The following is a 7363-nucleotide window of genomic DNA, read 5'->3' on the forward strand; positions in this document are numbered from 1 at the left end:
TGACAGTGGCGGAATGTTGACGAGGCTTTCAGTGTAGTTAGTGGGAACTGATGGTGGAAGACACCCACTAATCCAAGCTTGGTATATTTCGGCCATTTGTCCTTTCACCCTTAAGACCTCTTTTTTCAACTTAGATTATGATTCAACAATTCCCTTAGACGGATCAATGACCCTTGTGTCCAACTCTTTGCCAGCCATGACTACCTTGCTCTTTGACCTTGTGTTGTATGGATGAGTTACCTTAAGAACCACAAACCAACCACCCTTCTCAATGAAGATAACAAAAGGAACAAAATGGGGACATCCTGTTAGCATTAGGGCATTTAACAGCTAAAAATATCACACTGAGTGCAATGCACCTAGCAACAATTAACTGTTGTAGAATGACTTCTAGGGTCACAAGGTCACTTGGCATCATCCCAATTTTGTTCATTTCAATCTTCTCTTTTCTTTCTTTTCTAGCACTTCTTGGCTTGCTTATTTTCCTTCCCTCTTTTTTTCTAATTATCACTCTTTTCTATCCTCTCATTTCTCACGTCCCATAATTTCACCTCTTTTTTTTTCCTTTTTTCTTTTAATAATTTGTTTTATTTCCTTTTTTTTTTCTTTTTCTTTTAAAAAAAATGATTCGATTGAATCCTATGTAGGTTGCCTATGTATCATGACGCCGCATGAATAAGATCTTTGCGTAGTTCGGGAAGAACGAGAATAAAGTAAACAAACTAACGTTCTCTTTTTCTTGTTTATCTTAATGACTACTCTGATGAGAAAAGAGAAATAAAAGAAGCAAATCCTTTTTTTTTTGAATTTTCTAGACTTAATGTTTGATAACCTATTCTAAACACAAGCTTAACGAGCATATATTTTTTCTCTCTCTTTTTGAAACAAATACTCTATGGAAAATCACTAAGGAAAAAATCCTAGAAGAGGAAAAAAATATTTTTTATTTCTTTTTTTTTTAGGAAGGAAATCTAAAAAATAAACCAAGGAAAAATATTTTGAATTTTTGTTTGATATCCTGAAAAAAGATTTTGAAACAAGAAATGAAAAATATAAAAAATATTTTTGGATTTTAGTTTTTGATTACCAAAGGGAGAAACTCTGAAGATAAACCAAAGATAAAGTACGTTATTTTTTCTATGTGCAATGTCCTAAAGTTCTAGTGAAAATAAAATGAATTTTATTTCATTTTTCGTTAATTTTCCAAAGAAGAACCTCAAAATAAAATCTTTTTGGATTTTTGGAATCAATATCTTAGAAAAAAACTTTTACAGAGTTTTTTTTATTTTAGTCTTAATATACTAAGGAAATATAAAAATAATTTTTTTTATTTTTGAGTTCTAGATATTAATTTCCTAAAGGAAAACCACCTCAAAAGATTATTTTTTTTAAATTTTTAGAATTAGTATTCTAAAGAAAAACTTCTAACGGAAATATAAAACGCAAAAACTCTTTTTTTTTTGGATTTTGAGTTATAACACACTTTTTCAAATATAAAATAGGAAATACGATAACGAATGATTCGATATTATTGTACAAAATTAGAAGGTAAAAGACAACATAGAAAGAAAAACAGACTTAAATAAATAAAAAAAATAAAGATAAAAAAATCTCCTTAAACAAACTTCTAAATGAGCGATCGTGATTGGATGGTCCCGGGGCGTCAGTCATGCCCAAACTCCGGTAAGTAAATCCACACCTGTATGAGAAAATTAAGACCAAATAAAGTTAAAGACCTAGAACACTATGTGAGACAATAACCCTTCATGTTGGACACATGCAAGACATGATTGTGACTATTTTTCTAAAATTAACCTATGTGGCTAAAAGTGGCTAAAAATGCAAGATTTGGCTAAGACCCCGCGAAGTCAAGAACCTAAAACTTACTAGGAAGACCAGACCCTATGTGGGTTGCCTACGTATCCCGCCCCGAAAGACGAGAATCAGGTATGCGTAGTTCGGGCGAATTGGATACGGGCGAGAAATAAAAAAACAACTAATTTAGAGAAAATATATCTTTTTCTTTTCCTTGAAAATGATGAAACATGTAAAATCTTTTTGGATTTTCTTTTTCCTCTTTTTTTTTGATTTTTTTTTTTGAAAAAAAATGATGGGAAAGTGCAAAATCTTTTTGGATTTTTTTTCATTTTCAATTTTTGCTCTTTTCTTGAAAAAGCGTGAAAGAAAATTGTAACTGGGCCCTATTTGCTTTATTTTTTACACTTCACCCTCTCTTTTTTCATTTATCCTCAACCCTCATTGGTCCGCCAAATGACCTCTTTTATCCTTGAAGATTGCAACATGTAGTACATAGACTGCATCAGGATGATTTTTTATTTTTTTTGGGTACACCTGTCCTAGAGGGACCCAACCCCTGTGTTGAGTCCCCAAAGTCAAATGCACATGATGCAAACAAATGTTCCTTCTAGGAATCCGGTATGAGGCTGAGTTATTCTAGGTTTAAAACTTGGGTGTATTTGTTCTAGACCTAGCTTACTCGAGCGGACAGCTCGAGCCGAGGGGGCAAGCGTACCGGGAATGCAGAAGCTTCACCGGCTTTGCAACTTGTCCGAACCTCGTTCTAAAATTGGAATATGACTTTAACAGAAGAGAAGTCACACGAAGTGCACATTTTCCAGATGATTTAGAAGACTCAGAGAGAGGAGGGTTTCGTAACAATTTATATACAGTCCAAACAATATCAAAGCGGTAAAAAGCGGCAATTAGCACATTAGGCTCAAACATATAAAAATTAGATAATAAATAAAAACCAACTATAACAGTTATTCTAAGCTCGAATTCTGAACCTTGAACCAGAGGTTCTGGGTTCTTATCCCCAGCAGAGTCGCCAGAGCTATCACACCTCCTTTTTACTACCCCGGAAAGGGATATAAGGGAGTTTTTTCCAATTTAAGTGACAATCAAAACGGAATTATTTATATTAAAATCAGAGTTGCCACTTGGGTTAGTTTATTAGTGTCCCAATTCACCGGTTTAAAATCCCGAATCGAGGAAAGTTTGACTCTAATTATGGTCTGCGAACACAGAAATCCGGGTAAGGAATTCTGTTAATCCGGGAGAAGATGTTAGGCATTTTCGAGTTCCGTAATTTTAGCACGGTCGCTTAACTATTAATATTGGCCCAATTATCCTATGTAATTACACGTTTTAAACCTATGTGCACTTTTTAACTTTCTAACTACTTTTAATATTTTTAGGAAAATTCAAGGTTATTTAAAACACATCGTAAGCCACGCTACATGAAATGCACCTGCGGTTCACGACACGTTTAATTTAACATTGTTGGAAATTGGAGCCGGGTCACATAAAATGTATACCCGAATTTTAGCAATCACAAATCACAACTACGTCTCGATGATTATTTACACGCCAAAAGCAAAGCTGCAAATGTTTATGAATACTTCTGACCTAAGCATGCTCTTAAGCCTTAATGAGTCTAACACGAAATATAATAATGAATCAAAGTGATTTGAGTAAACTTTAACTCTGACTAATGACGATTAAAGAGAAATATGAAAACCCTGAAGCTCAAATATATTAACTTAACATTAACTCTAAATTCTACAAAATAATCTACGAGACTTACGAGGCAAACACAATTAATGTCTATTATATATATGGCTAAACTAATATTTTATACCCTAACACCAATTGACACCAAAATATTGATAATGGAACCTTTAACATTTATTAAAGAGTATAACAGGGAATTTAAAGACTTCCTATCCATTAAACTAACAAAAACTCAATATGAGCTAACAACATACATGAAAATAGAATAGTAAATACTAACATATCCTCAAATAAAAACGATAAAAGCATTAATCCAAACAGTTCATAAAATAGAGAGTAACAAATTGACAGAAGTACACTGTTAAGCCAAACAGAATATGAGAAAATGAGGAACCAAACCTCAAAATGGATCAGAACATTAATTATGAGGCAACATTAATGCTTTGTTTGCTCCGGCATAGCGGTTGCACCGTCGTAGCTGCAGCAGCGAAAATAGCCACCTCCGATTGAACTTTGTTAGGAGGAAAAGAAATCCTCTATGACTATTCTCCATTCAAACACAATAAAAACTCCCTAAACACCCAAAAATTACAAAAAATCTCACAAATTCACTGATTACCCACTGCTAATACCACGATAATTCCACAACATTCAACCAATATAACGAGAAACTGCTCATGAGTATTACATAAGCCGAATAAGACGCCTTTTCAATTTTCAAACCTATTTCTAATTTGAATTCAGACGATGAACCATTATTTCTAGTACACAGAAATTACTACTACTAACAACCAAAGACAGTCAAATACAAATAGCAGCAAAATCGGTAACTGCTACTCATTCAAACATAAAAAACGACCAGCGAACAGCCAGATTTAGGGAAATGAAAATCTCTCGAGAAACGAACGGGAAAATCTGATGGGGATCGTCTTTTTGTTCAAAACGACGGATTGGTTTTTTAAAGTCTAGGGATCTAAGTTTGTTTTCTGTCACCTCTGGATCGAAACGGTTGATTATGTTTTTGCCTTGTTCTTGTATTATGCTTGAAGAAGAAGAAGGTGTGTGTGATTTTCAAGATCATAAACGACACCTTCTCTGTAGTCTTTTTTTTCGTTAGGTTCATTTTCTTAGGTTCTTTTATTGTGTAGCTATAGGGTGTTGATGGGTTAGGGTTAAATTTGGGCCTTGACAGACTTGGGCTTCTCTAAGACAAAATTGTGATTAAATATGGGCCAAAACTCTCTTGAATTAGTTCAAAATTGGCCTTCTCAAAAATCTAGATTTCATTAACTAAGGGCCTAAGTTTTCCTTATTTAAAATAGTATAAAGCATTTATAAAAATGTAAGACTACTCCTAATTAATTAAAATAAACTATTAAAGATAAACCTAAAATGAAACTTTTTTTTTGGTACTTTTTCAAGATTAAAAATGATTACAAAACATTAATGAAACTATTTTTTTGTAATTTTAATTGTTTGTGATAAAATAAAGTAAACGAGTCAAAATTAGTTTAAATAACTATATTAGACCTAAACTAAGTATTTACATGCTAAAATATAAAAATTCCTGGGAGGGTTAAAAATCACACGTCCAGTATAATATACTGGATCTCCAGTATATTATACTGGAACTTTCCGCGTGTTGGAGTTCCAACATAATATGCTGAAAGTTCATACACAGGTGCATCGATCTCCAGTATATTATCCTGGAACTCTCCATGTTGCAGCAAAATAGTGGCTATTTTTGAATGACCAGTCCGAAAACTGGCTAGCCAGTACTATTTTTACTAACTAATTTAGTGGGTGATATGCTATGATACCTCCCACCAACACATGGGTAAAAACTTACCCACACCGGGTATTTTTATACCCAGTTTAGTTAAGTTAACCATAGAAGACAAATTAGGGCTATTAGAAGTCCTGCTTTTTAATAAATAAAAAAATAAACAGGAAAATAAGTCATAATAACTTAATGTTAGAAAATCAAGCGTTAAAGTCACAGTCCATTTTTATTATTTCATTTCGTTCTTCTTCTAGGTTCTGACTCAGTCCGAATTTTTGCGTTATTCTCCTAAACTACGACTGGTTGGGAGTTAAGAAATCGGAATATAGCATGTTGGTTAATTTAATACTTCTACAAGTATATTTGTATGTTGAAAGAATTATGGTTTTTAAGAAAAAGTTGTTAGCACATAAGTTTAATTTTTTCTACAGATTAAGTTTTTAAAAAAAAATATATGTTCTTAATTTTCATGACTAGGAACAATTTAAGTATGAAATCAAGTGCAACTATGTGATGTTTAGTTGTATGAGTTTGCCAACTTTTAAAATTTATTAGATAATTTATTTATTTAATTCAAGAATTTTTTCTTTATAAAGTAAAAAAAAAAAGAAAAAAAAAGAGGTAAAATAATATAAAATAAAATCAATCTACTTGATGTTGGCGTTCTGGAACACAACGGAGAATATATATTGTAGCAAGATAATAAGTATTTATTATATTATTATTGATTAAGATTATGTGCAAAACACATAAGTAGTTAACTATAGTTAAGTATTAATAATTATAGATAAACAAAGTGACAAATGTCATTTGTTTATTAGTTGGGTGTAAACACCTGGTGCGGGTAAGTTTTTTCCCAACACATGTATTATAATAGTATGTTCGTCAAAGCTTGGACAGGTAGAATAAAATTGTGTAACGATCCGGCCGGTCGTTTTGAGAGTTATAGCCTCGATCCCCTATTTACTGCTTCCCCCGTATCTATTTCTGCTATTGTGATTTGTCGGGAGGTTTCGTTTTAGTTTCTAGAGTGTTTTAAGACACTTAGTCCCTAAACGAAGGCTTAAGTCTAGGATTTGGACCATAGTCGGAACTGTGTGTAGACGACTCCGGAACGGAGTTTCGTCGATTCCATTAGCTCCGTTGGGTAATTTTGGGCATAAGGGCGTGTCCGGATTGAGTTTTGGATGTTTGTAGCTGATTTAGGCTTGAAATCGCGAAAGTCGAATTTTTGGAGATTTTGATCAACAGTGGAATTTTTGATATCGGGGTCAAATTCTGATTTTGGAAGTTGGAGTAGGTCTGTAACATTGAATATGACTTGTGTGCAAAATTTAAGGTCAACCGGACGTGGTTTGATAGGTTTCGGTATCAGTTGTGGAAATTTGAAATTTCAAGTTCTTTAAGTTTTAATTGGAGGATGATTCATGATTTTAGCGTTATTTGATGTGGTTTGAGGGTTCGACTAAGTTCGTATTGTGTTTTAGGACTTGCTGGTATATTTGGTTGAGGTCCCGGGGGCCTCGGGTTGATTTCGGATAGTTAACGGACCTTTTGAACTTAAGAAAAGATAGCATATTTCTGGTGTTTTTGTTACAGACGTTTCTTCATCGCGTTCACGAGAGAGTTTGGGGAGCTTAGCATATTTACTAGCAACAGAGAGGCCTTTAGCACCGGATGTTCAGGCCTTAGCCAACCAGCTTGTTAGATTGGATATTTCTTAGCCGAGTCGAGTTTTGGATTGTGTGGTCTCTCAGTCTTCTTTTTATGATCTTATCAAGGAGTGTCAGTATGACCTCCCATCTCCTTGTCCTTAAGGACATGTTCAGCACGGTGATGCTAAGAAGGTCACTATTGGAGATGATGGTTCATTGAGGATGAAGGGCAGACTATGTGTGCCCAATGTGGACGATTGCGTGAGTTGATTCTTCAGAGGCTCACAACTTACGGTACTCCATTCATCCAGGTGCCACGAGGATGTATCAGGACTTAAGACAGCATTATTGGTGGCGCAGAATGAAGAAGGATATAGCGGAATATGTAGCC

The 7363-nt window shown here is 33.9% G+C and overlaps 1 long non-coding RNA gene across 1 annotated transcript; it reads right to left on the bottom strand.

The window, feature by feature from the left end:
• Nucleotides 1-1436: 1436 nt before the first annotated feature.
• LOC142176707 (uncharacterized) lies at nucleotides 1437-4686 on the bottom strand. Its single transcript, XR_012705440.1, has 2 exons — nucleotides 3934-4686; nucleotides 1437-1699 (listed from the first exon to the last, which is right to left on the bottom strand). It is a non-coding gene; the product is annotated as an uncharacterized LOC142176707 (long non-coding RNA).
• Between the last annotated feature and the right edge of the window lie 2677 nt (nucleotides 4687-7363).

This window comes from Nicotiana tabacum, chromosome 22 (genome assembly GCF_000715075.1).
Source record: "Nicotiana tabacum cultivar K326 chromosome 22, ASM71507v2, whole genome shotgun sequence".
Lineage (NCBI taxonomy): Eukaryota > Viridiplantae > Streptophyta > Magnoliopsida > Solanales > Solanaceae > Nicotiana > Nicotiana tabacum.